This window comes from Myripristis murdjan, chromosome 6 (genome assembly GCF_902150065.1).
Source record: "Myripristis murdjan chromosome 6, fMyrMur1.1, whole genome shotgun sequence".
Lineage (NCBI taxonomy): Eukaryota > Metazoa > Chordata > Actinopteri > Holocentriformes > Holocentridae > Myripristis > Myripristis murdjan.
Genome location: NC_043985.1, coordinates 3233475 through 3258260, shown reverse-complemented (window position 1 = coordinate 3258260; position 24786 = coordinate 3233475). Strand labels below are relative to the sequence as shown.

The window sequence follows — 24786 nt, the reverse complement described above, 5'->3', positions numbered from 1 at the left end:
TTGAACTAACTATCCTCTATTTTTGCATTACTGTTAGCCTGTCATCATGATGAATATGATGACCTCTATATTTGTTTTTTGTTGATGTCAGCATACTGTGAAAAGGGTAAAATGATCGATTTGGCAGGCTAATGCTAACAGGCATAAGCCTTATTTAGCCTACACCACAAGTACTTAGATAGCCTGTGTGCATGTTGAAGACCTTAATGGGGCTCTGTGATTTGAACTCAACTTTTAGACGGTAAAATTTGAATTGTTTGCATGGTTAAAATGAAATGAGAGCACTTTTTTTTTTTGTAAACATAAATTTTATATTTACTCTAGTCAGTGCATCACAACTGAACTTGGTATTGATTGGCATCCTTTGCAAAAAATGCTAAAACCTCTTCCATACAAAACAAGTGTGCAGCCAAGGAGAACCTGCAGTCAGCAGGTTTTGCTCATTTGAATTCGAGGAGGTGATATTTTCTTCCAGGAAGAATTCAGTATTTTAACCGTTCTTGCCTCTTAGGAATTTATTTAAAATTAATTCATTAGGTACCCATTTAACTAAAGTGCTTGTACTTATGACATATCTTGAAGAACATTTTTATCCTGAGGCGCTTTTTAGTACACAAAATTTGATGTTGCGGTCCTTTGTACTATAATCCAACCTCAGCCACAGTATATTAGAAAACCAATTCATCAGTACTAAATAATGTTACACTCTTGATATGAAAGCCAAGCCATCCATTTCCCACCACAGACCAGCCCTGACTGGTATGTGCTAGCTGCAGTGGTGCAAATCAGTGCCATCTAATGTGGGTGGTTCAAAGACGAAGCCTAATAAATGCACTGCTCATAATTACAGTTTCTATGTGCCTATGAATTTCTTGTTCTCTGCGTTAGGCAAGGCAGTGGAGCCCTCACAGCCTGTAGCAAACACATTGGTCATAATGACAGTTCATGCACATATGAATTTGTGAAGCCTGGTGTCTATTTAACAAGGCAGCAAGGCGGTGTTAAGAGCAGAATCTATCTGCTGTGGAGGAAAACAGTTAAGTAGGACAAGTGGGACAACCCAAACAAATTTCCAGTGCATGTATTTCATTGCCCACACCGGCAGCTCCAGACAAGAAGAAACTCTGTCTAACTTCAGTCCCAAAGGAGACCGCGAGCCGAGCGTAGGCCACAGCAGAAGTGGACCGATTCTCCTCTCTGAGTCTCAGTGGGCAGACTGGATTCCTCGCTCCACCTACTAATGAGGCACAAAGTGCCATTGTTTACCTGCTATCTGACAAAGATGTACAGATTGCTAGTATTTTAGCAGCAGTTGCGTCTGAAAATAAATTCATGCAACTGTACCGAGAGATTTGGCAAAGAAGCAGATGTACAACTTGTGATTAAAGTTTATATTATTTTTATCGCCTTCATTTCTGAAGTATGATCTGAAATCTTTCAATTTATAAGTTAATTTGCCAGCTGAGTCAAGATTGACTGCTATGCAGTTATATTACATCTGGTAGGTGGAGCTGACTGCAGGCATGAGGCTGCCATTACATTATTTCTGATTAGGGCAGCTGACTAAAGGCTCTTGACTCAAATATTCAAAATGTGGCAAAGGCACACAATAGTGCTGTAAAATGCCTGTAAGAGTCTGGCTGTGCATTAAGAGCAAACAGCTAAGGCTGTGCTGTTCCTTTATGGATACAAGAAATACTCCATGAGTGCTGAGCAACAGTAACAGATCATCCTTGTCTAACTTCCTGACCAACAAATTTGTCACAATTACTCTGAGTTACATTGGTGTTTATGAAGAGAAATGGCTTCTTATGATGCTGAGGAGAGTGACGAGGTCCCAAGTCTGTGGACGTTATTTGTTTAGTCTCACAGATGTGGTGTCACCACTTCAAATCACTCAGATTAGTGCAGTATATTACCTTAATTAAACATGATAGCCATACATAACATAGATAGTGTTTTGATTGAGTCATATTAAATGTCACAGGGTCCTGGCATGTCAGACCGGGATGTGATTTGGCATCACTGCATGGCATTTAGGTGCATTTTCTTAAACAAAACAATAACAAGATGCTCATCAGTGGGACTCGTGTGTGAAATTTGTGCGTATGTGTGGGTGTGATTGTGTCTATATGAGTGCACTACTTCTTTCCCTCTGTTGTCTGTTCTCTCTGTCTCATTGTCTCTCTCCACCACTTTTTCATGGCATCCTAAGCTGTATAATCCATGCCTTTCTCCGTCACAGCATGTGTATGAGCGTCAGGTGGGAACAGCGGTGTTTGACACATGAATCACACTTTGCTTCTTAAGCCCTCTTTCTCCCTCCGTCTGCCTCTATCCTCCTGTGAGAAGACATCCGGCCTCATTTAGGGACTTCACGCCTCCATCCATTTCTGTCACATCTAGGGCCTGAGAGGCAACTTGCAGATTTTGCATCCTATAGAAATAATGGAAAAAATATAATGATTTTATTTTCTTTGCTACTTTCTCATTCAACACTTCTTTTGTTACTACCTCATTCAAAAAACCCTTCTTATGATCAAATTTCCAGACAAGATGTCTGAAACACAACATGTCTTCTGTGTACAATAATAATAATGATAATAATACTACTACTAAGAATAACAACAACATACAGTATGTACCTGTGAAAGGTCTCAGCAGCTGAATGTCTTGCTAGTGTCCATAAGAAAGACGCTGTGTCCATACATATTCACTCATTGTAAAATCCTATAGACAAGTGATGACCAATGATGGCAATAATGCTAAAACCAAAAATGAAACAGGGAAAAGTGATTTAAATTGGAAATGTAATTTAAAAAAATATAAATAACATAATGTCAGTCCCTCTTTTGTCTTATTCCCTCTCTTTATGTTGATTCATGTTGATTTTCCTGTCTTCCATTTTTTGCCTTTGGTTAATGACTTCTCTCTCTCTTTCTTTCTTTCATCTTTTTTCATTCATTCCATCTTTTTCTTTTTCCTTTGATGTGCACTCACATGTGCGCATGCGCACGCACGAACGCACACACACACACACACACACACACACAATCCCTTCCTCTCTCTCTAAGACAGGGCCTGTCAGGAAGCTGTGAAGTGTTTTGAATGTGAATGCAGTTTAGGCTTGACTTTCATTAGCATGCCAAGCTGTCTGTCTCCATGCCGACTCCCTCGCTGTCCGGCTGACTGCTGCTCCTCTGTCGTCCACACACACTTTCAGAAGATCACATTCCTTACAGTAAACACTATCATTTCCTCCTTTTGCAAAAGCACACCATAAAATCCCAGTGCCTTTGGCAATATTTATTGCAATGGACAACATTGGGGCTTATTTAAAGCCAAAGATGGCCCCATCTCAACATCACCATAGCAACGAAGTGTCCCGAAGCGGTCTCTGGAGGAATGGGAGAAGGCTGAAAAAAAAAGCTTTGCCTCTGCCTTGTGATATCGCCAGTAGCAACAGAGGTGGACACCACTCCATCTGCCGTGTCTGATTGGCTGTGATGGACATCTCTTTCTATTGCAGTGGTGACGTGTTGCCCTCCACCCCCTCCATCCCCAATGTCTCCCAAAATACAGCCACAATCAAGATGGAACTGCTCATCAGGGCTGAAGAAGCCCCATCCTGCTACTTGATGGAGCCGCAATTAACTGTCAGCGCTGCTTCATAACCCTGTGTGCCTGTGGCGGGAGGGTGGCAGCGGAGGGGGAGGAGGGATGTGGATGCAGCAGCTCTTGAGCTGGAGAAAAGGCGGGTTGGGATCAGAAAGATATAGAAAAGATGACGATGATGCAGACGATGGCCCATTAAAAAATGAATGGCAGTAGCATGTCCGAAATAAAATTTGAAATTCTGAAAAACTGCATCCCCGTTGGAAGCAGGATGTTGAAATGGATGACACCAAGGGGAGAGCGGAGGGAGAGAACGAAGGAAGGAAATGATGTAAAAAAAAAAAAAAAAAAGGGTTGTCAGACCCGGCAGGAAGAAAGAGAAATAGACCTTAAAGTAAAGTGGGGAGCTGGAGTAAGATGGAGAGAAACACAGGATGTAGGAAAGAGGATAAATGATACTTTTCACATTAATTTGTTTGACATTGTTAGATTATTTTGATGTCACAGAGGAGAGGCAGATGAGAGAGAGGGGATGACATGCAAGGAAGGTCATGAGCTGGATTCAGTGCTGTAATGTTGGAAGTACATGGAATCTTCCTTGGCCTGATAAGCCACACAGAGCCACATACCGTATTTCACCAATTAATCGCCCGGCCGCAAATAGCCGCCGGGTTCTTATAAACGCCTGGGGTCTGCACGCATTTTGCGTATTAAACGCCCACCCGAATAACCGCCGGGGCGATTATTTGCATTATATGTAGGTAACCCAAAATAAGGCTACTCACCTTATTTTTGCAGAAGTAAACAGTTAGCCGCACAATAACAGTGCGGCACTTCCGTTTTCTGTCAAAATAAGAGCGCTAGCTAACGTTAGAACAAAAGGGTGTACCGTAATATTAAATCGACCGACTGAAAATATGTTGGACAGTAGCTGTCAACACGATAATGACCTGGTGCAAAAATAAATAAAGGCCTGCAGCGAATAGCCGCCTGGTTCTTTTAAACGCCCGGGGTCCAAGTCGATTTTGCGTATTAAACACCCGGGCGATTAATTGGTGAAATACGGTAAATAGTCCTACACATGTTCTTTTGATGGATAGAAAGGTTGATTTACTGGAATCAATGTAAATCTGATCACCTCAAAGAGAGGGGCAAGAACGGTTTCTCACGTGGTGCAGGTGATTTGATTAATATGATTTTAGCGGATACACTTTGTCCTGCTCATATTGTAGACTGCATGGCTGAATAAACACAAGCTCATCCCGACAGACGACACTAAACCTTTGAAATACTTTTTTTGCCATGGAGGGTATCTTGAGACAAAAACACAGAACAAAAGAAAACACTGCTGATGTTCTGTAGAAGGTGTTCAGTTGACAAAACAGATCTCCTAGCAGTCCTATAGCTGGGAATGGCATAGTTCAATGGTATGATAGACTATCATACTGTTAAGACAGTATGATTTGGCATTTTCTGTGCTTCTAGCTGGGAACTGACACACACACATCTAATAGATTTTGAAGCACATTTTGACACTTAGACATTAATTGATTTTGTGACTCATTTAATTGATTTTAGATAATGTGAGCTTGTTAGCTAGCTATCTGTTTAGCTATCTGTTCTGTCAGTTTTAATCAGGTAATGCAGCTAATAGCGCTAAAAGCGCGATACACTGATTTTGATCCCATTGTTCACGTCATGAAACAGAGTCTGGGCTGTTGGGTTCAAACCATTTGGAAAAGGTGTGGCAGCAATGGTGTTTATATATATATTATACATATATATATATTATATAGTTGGTGATTGGATCAGCCACATGTCGAATTAGACAAACCACATAGCGTCACATAAGACCACCAAAGTTACACCAACAGCAGCAACTGTGATGGTGAAAGGGAATAAGCGCATGACAAAGTTTGTTAGTGTGTTAGTATGAGATTCTTGATGTACACATAAAGCAAAAGTAGCCATTAATGTTTGGTACATTTTGGTACACTGTAGCTTCACCACCTAAACCATGCCCATACTTCCTCAAAGGATGCCGATTGGTCCAGCCGTTTGATGGTGATGCTCTTGTTTGAGCACGGCCGTAATGGTTTTGGCTGTGCTGTACAAGATTAAGGTACTGCTACATGTCTACATGCACAAAAAACAGCATGTGTTTCACAGCAGAAACTGCAAAAGATTAACATTTAGCGATTATTTGTGTACATCCAGTTTTACATGGTAACCGTGGTGGCACCATATTTTTTGCGCCGTGGTTTGTGACCCAACCTCTAAGCCTCTGTTCTTTTCCATTTAAACTTCTTTGTCTGTTCCTAAACGATAATCATCTATGGGATGTAAGCCAGTAAGCCATTTCCACAGTTGCCTTTCTCTTCACGTCAGCATATTGTTTGAATACAGCTCCACCGGTCCTGAACTGTTTACTTTGATCCCTGGTGTTTTGACAAACGGAGGAATTCTCCCATGTCCAGACCCTGTCAGGGCAGATGAGATCAGAGGTGGGGCAGATAGATATTGCACACCAACAGCACAGCAAAGCTCACAGCTGCTGCCTCTGCTCCAGGCCATGTCAGCATCAGCTCAATCAATGGCTGTGTGGTGTGCAGGCTGCGTCCTTAACAAGCTGTTATGCACTGCAGGTGTTAAACACATAAGAGCTGGGTGGGATGAAGCCCTCATGAAACTAACAGAAGGGATGAAAGTGAAGTGAAAGTCCTCTTGATGATGCAAATGTTTAATATTTTGGTTGTCATATCACTTCTTAAGGCATAACTCAAAATAAATAAGTTACTGTTACTGATAATTAGTGTTAGCGTTATATAGTGGTTTGTTCTGGTTTATTGTGTACTATGTGGTACATTTGCATCAGATTCTGTTGTATTCTATTCTGCCATATTATGCTTGATGGTCTTCTCTTCTCTTCCATGCCAGCAATGAGGTTTCCTGTCAAAGGAATTAAAAGGATTAAAGAGCCGTCCCTGCCCACGCTTGGCCTGGCCTAACAATAATTAGTTGTGAGAACATTATCCTCCTTGGCCCCCCTACCCCTGCACCCCCGACACACACATACACACACACACACTCACACACAAACACACGCTCTCTCTCCGTCTAATTTACACAACACAGGTGAAATCTCACTCGTTGCTGATCCTGGCGCCGCCGCCATTGATCTGACCATAAACACTCCTCACAGACCTTTTATTGCCGCTGCGCCTCTAAGAATACTCCAGTCTTGGTGATGGATGGTGTCAAGATTGTTCCCCATAAATATTCATGAAGGAGCTAATTTTCAGCCAGAGACCTGTTGTGCGATGAGGGGATAGAGAGGATATTTTACACTGATATGGACCAGCCATCTGAGAACACCCTTGGTTAAGAGGGAGATGAGTGCTGTTGATTGGGAACACTTATAGTGGTTGTCTGTTTCGTCGCTGATGTGATTGTGTGGTGAACTAAATGCTGGGGTAGTGTAGGGTTTCTTCAGTTGCCTTGTTTCAACTCTGGACGCCAGAGCTGCAGTCCTAGTGTTGATACATAAGTGAAGATTCTGCTATATTGATGCAAAGTTCAGTTCACGTTTTGAATCAGTGTGAAACAAATCTCTGGTTGTCAGGTCGCATCAAAGAACCATTTTTGGTCATTAAACAGAAAATCATCGTAATATTTTGTGTTTTACACCACTGCCTGTATTTGTCACTGATGGATGGCTGAGCTACCAGGATGCCTCTCACCGCCCTTAAACAGATTTCTGTAGTATAGTGCAAACGATTGATGTTATGGTATTTTCAGTGTTTTATCTCCTGTTTTATTCTTTATCTCTTTGAATCTCTTTATTCAGCATTTTGTGTACAATAGCAAACAGTCTCATACACTTGTGTGCCCAATCGCCTTACTATGTGTAAGACACAAACACATACACTCAGTGGCCACTTTATTAGGTCCACCAGTACAACCTAATGCTGCTCAGTGCAACATCTCTGCCATAAATTCTACCTTTTAACAAAGTTTATAATGTTTAGTTTTTGTTGACATTGTGAAGAATGTGTTAATTTAATTCTGTGTTTCTTATTGACACTGTAGTTGGCAGGTCTTGTATTGGACTTCATTACATTGAGAGGTGTTTCTAATCTTTTGTCCTCCTTAAATATATACATGAGGGGGACAGAATATTAGAAACAGTTGTCAATAAAATGCAATCCAGTACAACAGCACCACTAACTGTGAGCACAATGCCAAACATAGGATTGAATGAACACCTTACTACTTAAGATTACAATTAAATACAGTTAAGGGATTGTTAAATTTGCTTGATTTTGAAGTGAATTTGTCATAAATTGTGTTCTCAGAATATCTTTTTTTTTTTTTTTTAAAGAGATGCACCATTTATTTGCCACATCTGTTATTTTATTAGTATTGGTATTATCAGCCAACAAATAAGATACATCTAAATAAGATAACTTCTGTTATATTTGTTGGATTTATTGTTCCCTCAAAAGAAACTCGTCATTTAAGACTAACTGAAAATGTTCAGCCACCATTTATGAAAATACATATTCAACTTTGTTTTTAAAAGCCACAGAATATTCCAGGAAACCGCTTTTCTAACCGTCGATTTCTTACATATGAACCACAGAATGTGGTTATACTTTGTGGGCACTAACAAGAGCAGGCAGGCTTGTTGGGCTAGGGGTATTTCATTTTTTAGAATTTCAGCGGGACAATACTGAAATGCGGTTCATCTAGCAGTGCCGATCTGTAGGTGTGAAAAGCGAAAAGCATATTTTCCCTCAGGGATCAATTGAGTGTCACATTATATTATTAGCCTTGCATACTGTAGGCAGTTTCTCTGCTGCTTTGATGCATAAGAACCACTTGAGTTATGGATGTAGCGCTAGTGACATATTTTCTCTCCACTTTACCTCTTGTATTGACCCTCTCCCACATAGCCCAGTCACCACTGAAGAGGAGCCAGGAGAATTTCTTGGGATGTCGTGTTCCTATTCCAATAATGTTACGGTGGATGTTCAGCTAGCATGTCCCCTGCATTCTGATTCCCTTCTGCTTTGAACTTCTTTGAACAGCACTTGTAATGCATCTGTCACCCTACACCTATGTCTTTATGTCAGTCTCACCTTTCATCTACAACTTGCCATTCCCTATAACTTTGTTACTGCTTTCTCTCAGTAACCAGTGGGTTTTTCAGTGCCTATAAAATTTTGAAAAACTAAGGAGAGACTTTTTACTCATGCAGAAAGAGTGCATTTGTAATCACGGAATCCATGAAAATCTCACTCTCTTTACAGCATTCTCTGCACCCTCTAAATAACTTCCTCAAATCCTTTCTATCTCAAGTAGCTTCTCAATGGGCTCAGAAAGAAGCTTTATTTGCTGTGAAGGCGCAAACCGTGGTGTGAAGACTCATTTTTTTTTTTTGTCAGTGTAGGCACTTTTGTAATGGGTCTAAGCATTGCTCAATGTTTTCCACGCTCATCCCAGGCACAGGGCTCCATTCCGCTGCCATTCCTGTTTATGCTAATGCAAATATTTTCATTATCTCTGCAATAAGACAGTTAATAAGCAATCTGTTCCCCAGCCTGGCACAGCGTGGGGTGGGGGGTGGGAGGGGGGCAAAACGTCACCGCTGATTTGTGTGTGGACAAGGGTTGAACAAGTGGCGGTCTGATTTTCATAGAGCCATCTGGGAATGTGTCTGAAAGTGGTCTGGATGATCACAATCACCTTCATTCACCAAGTACAATGGATGTTCAATAATTTGTCTGGTGATTCCGGTGAATGGACGTATCAGTAGCTAATGTAATAATATACATACAATACAATGTACACCTTCTGTATACAATAGACACCTTCTGTAGACAGATTTTTTAAATGTCAAATTAGTATATTCTAACACATAACTCTTCTTTCCCTTAACTATTTACCAGATCATTTTTAGAAATTTGAAGTGACTGAAAAGACTGAAGCTCAAAAAAGATTTAGAAACTTTTTTTTTTTTTTTTCCTAATCAGCCATTATTTCATCATGTATGCAGTAAAAAGTGAGACTTCAGTGGCTATATTTGTACAGGTGACACATGATGCATGGACATCGAGGCACCTCATTCAACTTGGAAGAGTCATGCTTAATTAAATGAAATTCTGGCCGAAGAGAATATTTATTTTAGTGAGTGACAAACTGGTGTCTTGGTGATACATAAAAATCAGTTAAATTGACTGGATAGCTTTAGCACAACAGGTGACCCAGAATTAATGAATAAGCAAAATACAGCTTAGATGCCTTGGTAGTCTGAATTTTATCCTTTTTTTTGCAAGCATGTTCACCCTTTGTCAGTTGAAGAATTTTTTAATAATAAATGTGAATAATTTCAACAGTCCATTTGGAGGGTTGCTGAATGACAAATGCAAAAACTATTTGTCTCCATGACAGCTGCCATGTGAAGAAAATTCAGTAAAATTCAAACTGTCAACAAGCACTATTACAAATCCTGTGAAGTAAACTTGTCCTCTCTAATGCATATGAAATTATCTAGGATCTTTACAGTCTTTACAGTCTTGGGCATCCACACAAGAAAATGGACTTCAAGGATTTCGCATATGCGAATAGTTTAATGTGTAGTAAATCACTCAAGCAGATACTCATGTAATCTCAGCACCTAACTAATGGTAGTACAGGGAACCGTAAAACCATTTATTCTCCTTTGTCTTGTGCCAAGACTTATTTTATCACCACATGATGTGCTGGACCTCTGCTTGTAGTATTCTTGAAGTGCCTTCTGGGCTTCTATTTTGCCGGTCCTGTGAAGTCCTTACCTTTTTTAGGTTGTCAACAGTGATCATGGTGACCTGTGTTTTGGAGATGTGCATATGTTCTGAGACAAGTGCTACAACTACAGCCCAGGGGTGAGACTTGTTCAGTGGAGGCTGAATGTTCGTTCTGCTACTTTGGCTTTGGCCGCTGTGAAAAACAGAACAGGGGGTAATCTTTTCTGACAGATGTTGGAACTACAGACCTCAGCATTAATATGAACTGTAGCTGCTGGGTCATGGTTAACTTGCATTATGGTGGAATAGTAATGGCGGGATATTGGGCCATCTGAATGTTGAATGAGCAGTTTTTGCTGTGGTAATCCTGAAATCAAACATCTATCACACAAAAGGCAGGTGGGTGTTATTGATTTATTATTTTCAGCAGGGCTAGCAGCCACAGGCCTGTTGATTTTCAAATTTTACTCTCATTCACTCTGTCTTTTTTTTAATTCCATTAAGTGATCAGACTCTCCTTATGTTGTCTTTGATCATAGCTACAAATAGAGGCTTGGTCTTGATGCATTTCCTGTGAGAAAATGCTGATGCAGTCAATATTAACCTTCTCAAGTCCACCTCTCTGGGAGTCCAAACTAAGTATGTCCTGCTGAATTACAGATACATTTGTATAAAATAATCCACAAGACCTGCAAGATATTTTCTGTTTGATGTTATTGTGCAGCCATATAACAATGGCATTTTGAATGTTTCACTAAATATAAGTATATTGTATCTTCAATGAAGCATTGCAACCAGCAGATACAGAATATGCAGGGAAAATGACTTTTTGTTATAGTGAGTGCAAAAGTCATTAGAAGATCAAGCGTAATGACATGACTGAGAGCTCTTTCTCGTGTGTTTTATATCATTTAACTGCATCATTTGCAGCCAACAGCATCTCACACGGTTAACTCACCTGGCGTCTGAACCCTGAAACCCCTCTGTCTGCCTGGACCTTTCCAGTGACACTGGTACCTTCCTCAGTTATTACTGGCACTGTGTTGATGCCAGTTTGCCAGCAGTAGTGAGTGACTCCTCCCGGCCCCCTCAGCCCTCCCTCGTTTTCTCTCTGGTGCTTGAGTCGCTCTTTATTTTACTGGGTCAGAGTGAAACCAGAGATGGGGTGGTGGGGGGAGTGGGGAGGTGGAGGGGGGTGTCCGTCTGGCACTGGCAACTTAAAAGCGCTGCTATGTAATGAGCAAAATGCCGCATTGAGCTCAGGCTGCTGGGAGCTTGACGTCACCTGCTAAGGTCACAGCAGTGGCACTTACCTGAGCCGGCTCTGTTGCCTTTATCAAAAGAGAATAAATAGTGGGCATGACGAAAAGGGTGGGGTGGAGAGGACTGAGTCAGCGAGGGGGGAAAGAAACGAGCCACACAATGCTGCACATAGACCCTCACCGAACCCTTTTTGTGTTTAAATGCTGAATCACGTTAGATATGGTGAAGGAAAAAGCATATTTAATGCACTGTAGCTTTTTACAATAACCTACACAGGCACAACCTGCTGGCCTAACTCTAAAAGCCTTGCACAATTTGCAATGAATCAACAGGCTTATGTAACTTAAAAGCTCAGCCATCACCACTGAACAGGAAATGTGTCCAGCACATGCGAGGCAGAAAAGACTGGCATTATGGATATTTAAAAATGTCCTGTTTATCAGTCCGATAAGGCTGCTGTTATTTGAGATTGTTAATAAGCCTCATTACAATGATTTGTGTGCCAGTGGGCGCACCGATAGCATTCAGCTCACACCCTGCCCACACTGATAGATACGTCTGTTTCTGCCGCACACCCTGGCAAAAAAACCTCTGTGGACTTTAATAGTCGTTCATTCAATCAAACGGGGGAAATTTTAAATGCCTTCCTACGTGAGTGGGAGGAATGGAGTGATTGGGGAGGGGGAGAGAGGAAGAGAGAGAGGGAGATGGAGTGAGAAGGTGAGACAGCATGTTTTTGTTTGTGTGGTGGCTGTGGATGTGTGGACATGTGGGCGGGTGGTGGTGGGCGGCTGTGAAACCAGAACAAGAGACGGTGGCAGCAGCAGCAGCAGCAGCAGCATTTTGGAGCTGAACCACACTGTGTCACTGCCTGACACTGTCTGGGCCCAAGAAATTTACTGGCAGGAGAGGCCTGTGAGGAATTCAACTGGCTGAAAAGGGTGTGTGTGTTTGTGTGTGTGTGTGAGAGAGAGAGAGAGAGACAGAGAGGGAGAGAGAGAGGGATAGTCAGATAGTGTTTCCCGTCTCTACCCCCTGGGCAGTTTCAGGACCCAGCTCGGATGTTGCTGCTTTACCCCGCTCCTTTCTCTTTGCCACAGACAGGAAGAGCGAACAGCACACAAGCCACACACACACACACACACACAATCACATGCGCGGCGGGGGAAGCAGAGTAATGAAGCCAGAGCAGTGACCATGTGGACACAGGTAAAAGAAACAAAACAACAGTCTCCTGCTTTTCCTTGACACAGAAAACTCTCCCTGTGTCTTTTCCTAGTTTGTTATGGCAGAGAGTGATGGAATAGGCAGTGCAAGGTGGAACTAGGCCACACCGAGCAAAGCACCAATATGGAGCTTCTGGCAAGGCTAGTCTGCCGCTAGTGCTGATCACAAAGTGGCTCTCAGACGATGTTACTGTTACTAGTTGTGTTTACATGCCGTTAGTTTCTATGGTCTGTCTCTGGTTGTGGGCCATGATGAGGGTAGTGGGCTGGTCTTTATGCCACCGTGCAGGCTTCAAAAGCAAAATGAACTCTTCAGAAACAAAATGCAGCAACTTGTCAAAATGTGAAAGTCAGAAATAAGGTTTTTAAGATTTTTTTTCCACCACCCATTTGAAAATATGGTGATTTGTTTATTATCCATTATTATCTGTTGTCCTCTGACCCAGCGGCAAACAGAAGTGGCCAAATTTTACTTTCAACCCAAACTGAAATTAAAGTGTTTTTGCTTGTTTGTTGTTGTTTTTTAACTTTCAGGGCAGTTCAGCAGAGCACTATTAAACTATTTAACTGAGCTGCCTTTTTTATGTACGATAATCCTTATTATATGTGAATGAGATTTGATGACATCACAGGACAAGCGACCTTAAGAATCATATGTTTGCTGTTTGTCAGCTTTTTATGACCATTAGATATCAGGTACGTGGACATTTATGGTAAAGCCCATTGTAAACATTGTAAGCAAGCAGTGCTTCTGGTGTCTGGACTGAATGATGCTCCCAGTTTAAAGCTGACAGAGGACGCCCTGTGCATCATCTGTCAGCTCTTTGGACAATTAGTGGCTGTTAAATAATCTGCGATATGGTGCCCCTCATCCAGTGGCTATTGAAAATAAGCATTGACAAAGTTTTAACCTACTTGTGTGCTGCTGCCAACTCAGGACCCTTCTTGGCGCTGTGGCATAGTGCAACTTAATTCAGTGAATTTATTTGGCCACGCACCAAAGTGTAATTTTGTTCTTGGCAGTGCTGCATGTGTGTGTGTGTGTGTGTGTGTGTGTGTGAGTGAGTGGTTGTGTACAAAGGGGTGAGCTGCCCATACTGTACTCTATTGGATTAGTGAAACTGTCTGGTGCTCTGCGAGACCTCCAGTCATAGTAACACATGGTAGTGTCTGTGTGTGTGTGTGTGTGTGTGTGTGTGTGTGTGTGCGCGTGTGGCCCCCCAATCCACACTCTTTTAGACACTCACACTGTCCCAGCTATTCTCTCACACACATAACTTTTCTCTAAAACACACAGTGTCACACTCTTTTGTGCACACATAAATCTGTACTTTCTGTCTTTCTCCGTCTGATGGAGGAGCACACACACACACACACACACACACACACGTGCACAGTGTTCAACATGTGATCTGTGCTCTGAATGGGTATGACCTTGCTGTGTTTCCCCATACTGCACCGGCAGCACTCTTCTGCCCCTCCCTTGTTGCACTTCAAACACATTTCATCTGGAAAAACCCTTTAAATAGACGTGACCTTTGACTGAGAATACGCCCACTCACCAAATCGACATTTGGAAACAGTGTCTACAGTGCGTTTGTCAAAACACAGACTAGCTCTGCAGTGACAAGACACAGAGAAACAAATTTTCCCCCCATTCAGGGTGGATAAGACTTTCTGTCAATGATCTGGCCTTTTGAAACATCAGGTGTGGCCTTCCAGTATTGGTATATTGATAAGTCATTAATTTAAATTTTATTTTAAAGGTGGTACAAGTACCATCTTAACACCAATAAACCATTATCACATTCATTTTTGGAATTTGAATATAATTAGCATAAAAAACAAGACCATCACCAGGAAAGCTGGCAGCCTGTGCTTACCTCTAAACTGCATTTTGCAGGAAATCTGGTGTCTTGCTTTATGGTACAAAGGGATGTTGCTTTATGGCACAGAACAGGAGAGAGCACAAAGGAGCATTGCTCCAGTTTCAACCTCAAGGACCCAAAGCAAGCGGTTGTATTTTAGAGCTCTAATATTTTTCCTTCATTTTATCCGGCCATTGGTTTCCATTCATTCCACTATGGTATGAAAAAGTACCTTCAGAGATTTCCAACTTTCTTCACACCAATATTCCATCACCGTAATGAAGTCATCCATATTTGTTTTCCTAAAAGCAGCAGCACTGTAATGTTTTGATGACTTTAAACTGGGCAGAGTAAAACAGTCTGTTTGCTGGAAAATAGTCCCTGGGAAACGTTTGCTTTACACAACCAATCATCAGTTCTGTATTTTATGAATGGTGACGACTTTGTTTGCTGTAGAGGCAGAACATTATATTGTGGATATTTGAACCAAAAATTCAAATTTGACAGGGATTTTGATTATATGCTGTGAAATCTTTAGTACCCTCTCATGATTTGCAAAATGGTTTGTTGAAGTGTAAAATGTAGGTGAATTGTAGTAAATAGGTCAAACATTTAAAATCACTCATTGCAATGCATATATGCTATTGCCACTATTGCCAATACCAAGCTTGTCAAAACAAAGGTGAACAAGCAGCAACATCCTCTTTGCGATAGAAAGCAACTGGATTCATGGAAAACTGGAGTCATAAATTTGTCTGAAAAGGACGGTGATAAAGTCATTTCAGTCATGGTCTCATTTGTTTATGCTAATTATTCAAAGTTAATTTTTCTAATTTTTCCCCAATCCAGAAACCATTAGCATTCCTCTTTAGATAATCAAACTGTTATAAAGTTCAATGTTCAGCCAGTCTTGACCCAAAAGGTATTTTAAGTGACTACAAAGGAAACCTCCTCCTCCTCCTCCTACTGATTATCAAGGTATGTCAATGATGAGAAAGAGTGAGGAACTGTGTGTGGGTGTGGGTGGACAGGGTAGAGTAAGTAAGACTACCTTGGTTTTTGACTTGGCCACAAGGGCAAATGGGAGCAAAGCAGTAGTTCCTGGAGAATCCAGCAGCCTAGTCACATGACTCAGCAGGTGCAATGTGTGTTCGTGTGTGAGGAATCATGTGCGGCATGCGTGTATTTGTGATCATGTGTGTTTGCATGGGAGGTGTGTTGTGCCGTGCGAGTGCTGTCATGGACGACCGCCTGTTTATGTAACCTCAGGAGTTTGCCACCCGTCCCCCATAAATGTCATGTCCATATTGAAGCTGGTGAAAAAGTCACACAAAGAGGCGTGTAGCACACCGGATCCTCCAGACAGCTCAAAAAAGAGTTGGTGCAGTCAGCTGACACAGTGATGTGCTAAAGATGGTTTGTACTGTATGGGTGGCAGTGGTCAAAGAGATCATCTTGTAGAAGGAGGGTTCAGTTTGATTCACTAAGAGATGTCCACTTTTAATTGCATAAGTAACTGAGTCTGCAGGGCAGTTCTATAGATCACCAGAAGACCACAGAATCACAATATCAAGGTACTGGCATAAATGGAAGAATGCTCATTGGGGTGTTTTCTCATTACAAAGTAATGAGCCACTGTGAACAGTTTGCTTGTTTTTCTGTATTTGGTTAGTTATAAAAAACTAAAAAACAAACAAACAAACAAAAAAAACAAATTGCATACATATTCCATTAGACTATTTTTTTTTTTTTGTCTCGATGTCTCAAAATGAATGTCTTGCAGTGGATGCTGGTATGAACGGGAGCCTGGCTGTTTTTGGTTGTTTATTTTTTTAGATGCCAAAGTAATGAACCACCCTCTCTGAATGCTGCATGTTTTTTTCATGCATGTTTTTTTTTATTTTATTTTATTTTGCAGACAGTGAATGGCATGTCAGAGTAAAAGTTTTGTATTTTCTTTCTGACTTTTCATTCTACATCTCAGACGGCAGCCCGGCAAAATAAGGTGATAGGTTTTGATGGCTTTGATAAGATAGTGTATGTTCCCCTGCTGGGATCAGTGCTGTAACAGATGCCTGAAGCAAAAACACAGTGCATGTCGCTGGCAGGGCCCTGCCAGGGCTCAGCTCAGAGCAGCCACTGACAGCTTAGACTGCCTGAAGTGTCCAAGAGACACTGGTGTATTAAGTCGGGCGATGTGTCAAAAATTTTCCTTTCGGCCACCAGTATGCCATTAATCCAACAAATTGTACAATTTTCGTTTCACTTTTGTTTTCCATGGCTTAGAGCGCAGTCGTTTTTTGTGACAGAACAAAGTGTGATGCCATTTCTTAGACGCAGTGTTAGAGACTGATTTAGATCAATTTTATACATCTAAACACTGACCAGCTTTTGGTGATGATGCACCAAAGTTGAGCCTATTTTTGGCAAACATTAATGGCAGTATGTGTTTTGTTTTTTTTTGTCTCAGGAATGGGAAACTGCAATGGTATACATTAAACTGAGGCATCCTGTCACAGTTTCATAAATTATGGGAAACCCTTAGTGTTGCGCCTATGTTTTCTTTATCCTTAATTTATTCCAGTACGTTGTCTTTCAGCCCATGACCTTTGCATTCATTCACTTGCACACATTCACCCAGAAACAAGTCACCTGGGAGCAGATCAGTGCAACCGTAGTCTTCTGCTGTGGGCTACAGTAGAAGGAGGAGTATCTGGAGCACCTTGCTGCATCTTGATTTTTTTTTTTTCGAACTCAACCTGGTCACAAGAGAGGTAGCAGTCTGAATTGAGGAGCACTGAAGTGCTGCATGTTATTGGCTATGTTAGATAGATTGGTTTATATGTGTTGCATCCAATGTGAGATTCTAGTAAGTAAACACTGACTCATCCAGCAAACATTTTTCCAGTACATTTAGTTTGACATCTTTTTAAGGGTAAATGTATTTTCTGGTTATTGTGGGCTGGAAATGCTCATCATAGGGGCACAATGCTCTTTCACAATCCCGATGTTAATGCCACTCTCCCACATGGAGTGTAATGTATACACCTCTCCCCCACCCATAGGGAAATTGTGTGCCATCTAAAATGGTAGCATGTAAATCAAATGTAGGTTAAGAGTTGGTTTTATGTTGCGCTCTGTCCACAAGTTTATCTGGCATACACATGATTGCGGCTGCATCTTTAATAGTCAAAGTCCTTTTTGTTTTTCCTTCATGCATTTAACCTGCATCCCTGCATTAGTACTGCAGACGTCAAATGCAAATTAGCAAATTATCAATTCAAAATTACATAGAAGCAAATCAGTACCTTAAAACAAAATTATAGTGTTTCTCAGCTGGTTGTTTAACTTTTCTAGCTTATAGGTGAAACAAGACCAAAATATTGTATTTATTCCTGTCATTTCCCCACGCAGGCAATTCTGTTTAATGATGGAGCAAAAGCACAGCCGTAGTTCTGCAGGTTTGCACCAAGTGGGGATTTCTGCAGGTGTGCAAAGAGACTTAAAACTTCCAACTCTAGTAGAAGGAGTCTTACCTTGCTGAAATATTACTTACAGAAAATATATCTAAATGTACCCTTGTAAAAAAAAAAAAAAAAGTATATAATTTAAAGTATACTCGAGTAAAAGAGAACATCGTTATTTTGAAAGGTCGAGAAGAAACAGTTCAATCTCCCTTTTTTAGGCAAATTTACACCACTCCAGTTTCTGATGCTGATTGAGAGTTTACATGCCTTCCTTTTGTGTACATGAAGCCTTTGCCATGTTCCCTGTCACACTGCAGGTAAATATCACCCTTAACCTGGAGAGGGCTGAGCTCCATGCTCAGTGTCAGTATCAAGTCGGTTATTTTTATCAGTGAGTGTGTTTTGAGGGGTAGCTGTTTTAATGATATGGTTGTTAGGTAAGTCACTGACTGCAGGCTCTCCAACTGTGGAAGGTAGGTACAATACCTTGTTTGTCTCTGAGAATGACAGTTTTGGGAACAACAGGGCCAACAGAAATGTGCAGCGGACTGGAATACATTTTTACTGTTAACAGTGCAGGCATTTAACAGATGCTCTTATCCTGAGCTACTTACTGTGAGCCTCAGTAAGTTTACATAAGCTTGAATGTGCAGTGAAACACTTAGCAGAGGCTTTGAATTTGAAACCTGCAAGTCCTTGGTGTAGAGCGACTTTTGGTGGTCTTTGGTCTCTCACCCACTGAAGGGAGATAATCAACCATAGTCATCACCAGGGCTTGACAGACAGGGTTGCTTATTTGTCTTTGGAACCCACATTTGGGCCAAAAAGTTACTGTTGACTGTAGCTATATTGTGTTCCTGTGTGTTATTAGCTACTAGCCTATTAGTTTAATTGTATTTATGAGGTAATATAATTTCTCTGAAAATAAATATACCATCAAATTCCTACCTTACGATGGACTGAAAGTAATCCTCCATGTTTTTTACACTAATAGGTGTGAATGATTGATACTGCCACAATCAGACTCCACCACGCTGGATTTCTTTTGGACCAAAATCACATATTTGTAGGTCATAGTTCACTGTACATCAAATATAATAAAATAAAATAAATATAGTAAAATATGGGAACATATTACTGCCATGTTTAACATTGCTTTGCAAGCAAATATCATTTGAATATAATATTTAACCATTTAGTTAACATTTTTCTTCCAAAATCTATGTTATTAAATTGATTCCAATTGAGATTAGGAGTTAAGATTTGCAAATAGGATTTGCAAGGGAGGGTTGACCCAAGCCAGACAAAGTCCAGTTAAATTCAGTACAAGCAAAGATGGAATTTGCTATGTTTATGTAATAGATATGCTGAAACATTTTTTTTAAAGATTTTTTTTTTTTTTTTTTTGGCATTTCTGCTTTATTTGACAGTCACAGTAGAGATAGATAGGAAAGGTAGGGGAGAGAGAGGGAATGATGTGCAGCAAAGGATCTGAGGTCGGATTCGAACCCCGGTCGCTGCGATCAGGACTAAGCCCTGGTACATGGTGCGCGTCCTTTACTGGTGAGCCACCAGGGGGCCCCCATGCTGAAATATTTTTATATCACCAGCATTGTTGAAATATGAGTTATAACTACACAGGACCGTACTTACTCCAAATCTAATCCATTGAATTGAGATATTGTCAGTTTCAGCACTGAAAAGCTGATGCCCAGTCAGTTCTAAAAAATAGCATAGGCTCCTCTACTTTTTACTTTATGCGCTCTAGGTGCTTTGATTCTATGAGATGTTTACCGATACTTGTATGTGTATTTAGACATATCGCTATGGTAACTCCATTGTAAATGTGCAGGAAGTATGTAGACATGATGTTGGAATAAGAAAAACATCTCACCAAACAGCAAAATGGGCCCAGAAATGCAAGGTACGACAAAAATAGCTCTTTTTTGACAGCACAACAGAACATTCTTTAAATGTGGCCATATAAAGCTTGTAGGGCCACTTTCCCTTTTTTTTTCAGCTCATGGATGCGTCATCTATTTTGAAATGGCACTAACCCCTATTATATCTTGTACTATTTTAGCTGCGTAAAATCACAGCCTCCTCAAAGAAAGACGTTGTTCCATACATTTTCTCTGTTAGAGCAGTCACACATGGATTTATCATTTCCCCACTAGCAATTCATCAAATATCAGCTCACAAATAATCCATTATTTGGATGTGTGTAAGCAATATCAAATATGCTGCTAGGCTTAGAAAATTCTCCACCATTTCATAATCTCACATGGAAATCACTTTTTTTTTTTATCATTTTATCATATTAGTTTTGAATTTATCTTTGTTAAAATCACTATGAATTGGGGCTGCACTGAGCTGACAAGATTTATTAGTTGTAATACATACATGCAAATTAGAGATGGCCTTTTGACTACTAGTGCACACTCAGTATCAATAATAAACTAATAATAATCTTGAAACATTAAACATACTCAAGTTAATAATCAGCAGAATGATGCATTTATAAATTGACTTCCTTGGTACTGACATAGGATTGGTCAGAGTATCAGTCTTCAACATTTATTCAGGGAAAGTTGATTGAGCACACACTATGCTGTTTTTAGCAGTGCCCTGGTTCACATTCTTACAGTTGTACACACCCACACATGGGGCTTGCCCAGAATTATTGCACTATCCATTCCACTCCGCTGGGCTAACAGGGGGAAAAGAGCCTTGCTCAAGGACAACACAGTTACAGCTGAATGTAATGTAATGTAAACAGCTGTCAGTGTATTAAAATCCAGTTGATTCAATAAATCATCAGTGCCTTAAGAGTGAAATAAACCTGTTACTATGATTAATACCCATTAATGTAAAATGTATGCAAAAAGTTACCATTTCTGTAATATTGTAATTTCACTCTAATATTTACTATGTAATTTGGTTTTATCACATGAATAGGAAGGTTGATTTTTTGAGATGTAATCCATCTAAGTTTAAAGCCGCATTAAGCCATACAACATGCATTTTTTTTTTCAGTAAAATGACCCTTTGCAATGTGAAAGCCATCACTGTGGGTTTTCTTTTCACCATACAATTTACAGCCACCCTCTTGTTATTTCCTGGTTTCAGCTTTCTAAATTTCTGTAGAGGCCAGAGAATTAGCTCGCCCCCTGCCCTCTTCTTCACCCTCTTGCTGCTTCAGCTTCAGCAAACAGCACATTCTGCTTATAAATGTACCCAAATTTTAGATCAGCCACACAACTGTCTGTCACTGCAATAAGCAGCTTACTTTGTAGCTGAAGTTCAGTTCAGACTGACCAGATATGTGGAATAAGCATAAAATTTGATGGTTGAGTCTACATAGGTCTCATTGTTTCATAACGATAAGGGCCACTCAGCTGATTGAACAAACTGGAATAATCACAAAATATAATAGTTTGATGCGACATGGTTGTCATCACTGGCCTGACTCGCTGATAAATTATGTACTGATGTGACATTTTCTATCAGACCTCGCCTCACTGAGGTCTGATAATCACTTTTGCATAGCGCATCTTTAATTAGTTATTACTTCAGTGGTTTACTACATTATTGGATTGTGACATGCCTCGTGTTATTGCCTAGAGATGAGCAACCAAAACGCAATGTACCTGATGTCACCTACATCGACCCATGTAGCTGTTTACCAGTTAAACAGCACTGACGTACTGCGGCTGCCATTTAGCATCTGCTGTCGAATTTGATGCTGCTCTGTGAGGAGAGCGTCACAGTCATAACTCACGGCTCAGAGGCCTCATGAGATGATCTGTTTTCCTCCTCACGCCACAGCTGATCGATCATTATTCCCTCCTGTTTAGACAGTTATTAATTCACAGAGCCCCTCGGACACGGCTGCTACGCTCCTTCTGACTTTGCAGTAGTAAGCACGTCCCCTGAGGGATGCTTCTATCTAGAGCACTGTGTGTTTTTGCCCCGTAAGACACACTTCTCTGGCAGCATGACGAACACCACCTCTGCTACAGTGCTTTTCTCTCACATTGTGCATTGGGTGCTTCACGCTCCTCAACACCAGACTTAAATGCTCTTGGCTGTCAGGTGCCATCTGGGCTCAGAGGCATGAGGACTCAGCTTGGCAACATCACCGTCATCCCAGGTCATAAAGTAAACCATGCATTTAAAAATTAGGGGGTATGAATGGCCTTGATCATTTGAAGTGGCCTTTTTTGTATGTCACCCTCTCCACATTTTTTTGGAGAGCACATGCACGTTAGGCTTAATGTGACCACAGTCCCCCTGTGGGCCACTGTAAGTGATTCATGGGAGTCTATGGTCAGTGGTTTCTTTCCATTGCATTCCGGACTTGAAAAACTGAGCAGTTTTTGGTCAGGAAAAAACAACCAACCTTGCAGCCTGAAGCAGTAAACAGTGTTGGCACAGTGCAGGCAGCAGTTGGAGGAAACACTGATGCTACACAAAGCACGGCATTGACATTAAATAACACAATATCATCAAAAATTCAACGATCAGGGGGTTGAAGATGGACTGCTTGCAACAGAGAAGCTAAAAGAGCACCATCCTCTTTATCAGGCCTCTACTAGCTTCCAGCAATTTCCATGAGAAGAACTTGCAACAAATCTTGCCGATACAAATTCATACTTATTTTCGAGTATGCAACACATATTATTTCATAGCTGGATTAAAAATGCTCCCTGAACGGTTTGATATGTCCTAAATAACATATGAATCTGCAAGAAAATAATAATAAAAAAATCTCCTTCTTTTTTTCTTCTGCTTAGTAGTAGCAGTAGTAGTAGTAGTAGCAGTAGCAGCAGTGGTATTGATAACAGTTATCTTCTTTTTTCTTTCTTTCTTTTCATTTCTTTCTTCACATTTCATCTGACAGTTACAGGAGAAACGAGCAGAATAGATGCCAGCAGAAGGGGACTAGAGGTCTATCGGCAGTTTGTTTAGATGTGACCTGTCCGCTGTGACAGGCTGTGTTTAGGACTCATACTGTGAGCTAATTAATTGCATTATAAATCCCTGCTGAGGAGCTTGTTGCTGTCATGTCACCAGGTTTCCTTGGAAATCCTTGGGGGAGTTTCCCCTTAGATTTAATCTTCTGCTAGATCAAGCAATAGCTGGTAAACCATGACAAATGTGAGGTGCCAGTGGGATGGAAAACATTGCTGCTAGATATTGATTGTTGGTGGGAAAGGTTTCTGAACCTCTGCACACAGGAGTGTTTTTGGTAAGCATGCACACTCCTTTTCAACAACCGTTTGGTTGACATTCACACAGCTTCATGCATTTACGCGTGGTGGCAGCCCATCACAACCACAATCTTCTGTTGGAAGCCACTGAGCTGCTCTACTGGGGCTGTGCTTCAGGGCACCTTGAAGAAGCACAAGCACAAATCCCAGAGTTTGTTTTGCATCAGATGTTGTTGGGTTTATTTTTAACATCAAAGGGAGACGGGGGGGAAATTAAAATGTGTATGGTCATTTTAGTTGTTTTAAGGAGCACTTTTTAAACTTAGCTATGAGGAAAATCATGTTTTGTGCCGTATACTTTCCCTCTCTCGGTTCCTGTTCCTTTTCCAGTCAGGGTTCCACTGCAAGTGTTGGCACTGAGTCTATTCTTACAAGTGTGTGAGGTGATGTTGTCCCAGTGCCATGTATCTCAGTATGCACCGTGAAATTCTGGAGGCTGTCAGTATGTCTCTGCATCAGTGTCGACAAGGCAAATTCCTCTATATTTATTGCACATTGCAACTGAAGCAATTGAATGTGATTCTAATTTTGTCCCACTGATATTTATGCATCTTAAAAGTTGATGAGTTCATTCCCATAACACTGTGCGTCTTAAGAAACTTTACCTGCTGTTTGTCCAACAATATACTGTATCTAAAATTCAGAGCATCCCATCCATAAAACTGCTATGATTTCAATATGCAGGCATAAAAGTATCTAGCTTCAGAAATTGTCATGCTTTGGTCCTGCTTTGTGCCAGCAGTCATTTTGTGGGAGTAGGTGCTACTTTATTGGAGAAGTGGATTTCTCATTTTAGAAACATGCTCACACTTCCGTTGTTGAGATTCAAACATGACTGTAGCACAGCGGACATTGTGCTGCCTGAAGCATTCACCTCTTATGGAACTGGAGAGCAATGAATGCCAGTCCTCTTAAAGCTTAGGTCTATACAAAGTTTATCCCCGCCCAAACACACACACCCGAGTTGTTTACCCCCTCTGGCAGTGGAATGCTTTTACACTCTGGTTGAGGCCGAGAATGACTGACTGGCTGACACTGAAGTTGACGGAGGCCCAGGCCTGCACTGTCCAGTATTTTGTGCTGAGCCCGACACTTTGGGGCTCACACGCTGTACAGGACGGGTGGGGAGGTGGGGGCAGCCCTGCCCCCCTCACAACACACACACATACACACACATTCTACACAGGCCTGGGAAAGTCAGGGACAGGGCCCATGACGGTGGAGAGGCTGGGCAGACCCTCTAAGCCTACAGCTCCCCTGGGGAATGCTCAGCTCGTGTCTGCTGT

General features: G+C 41.1%; 1 protein-coding gene across 3 annotated transcripts in view; it reads left to right on the top strand.

Moving 5' to 3' along the window:
• Window positions 1–24786, top strand: part of LOC115360493 (pleckstrin homology domain-containing family A member 7-like) — a 138660-nt gene that overhangs the window by 39360 nt on the left and 74514 nt on the right. The gene's annotated exons all lie outside the window — the stretch shown is intronic.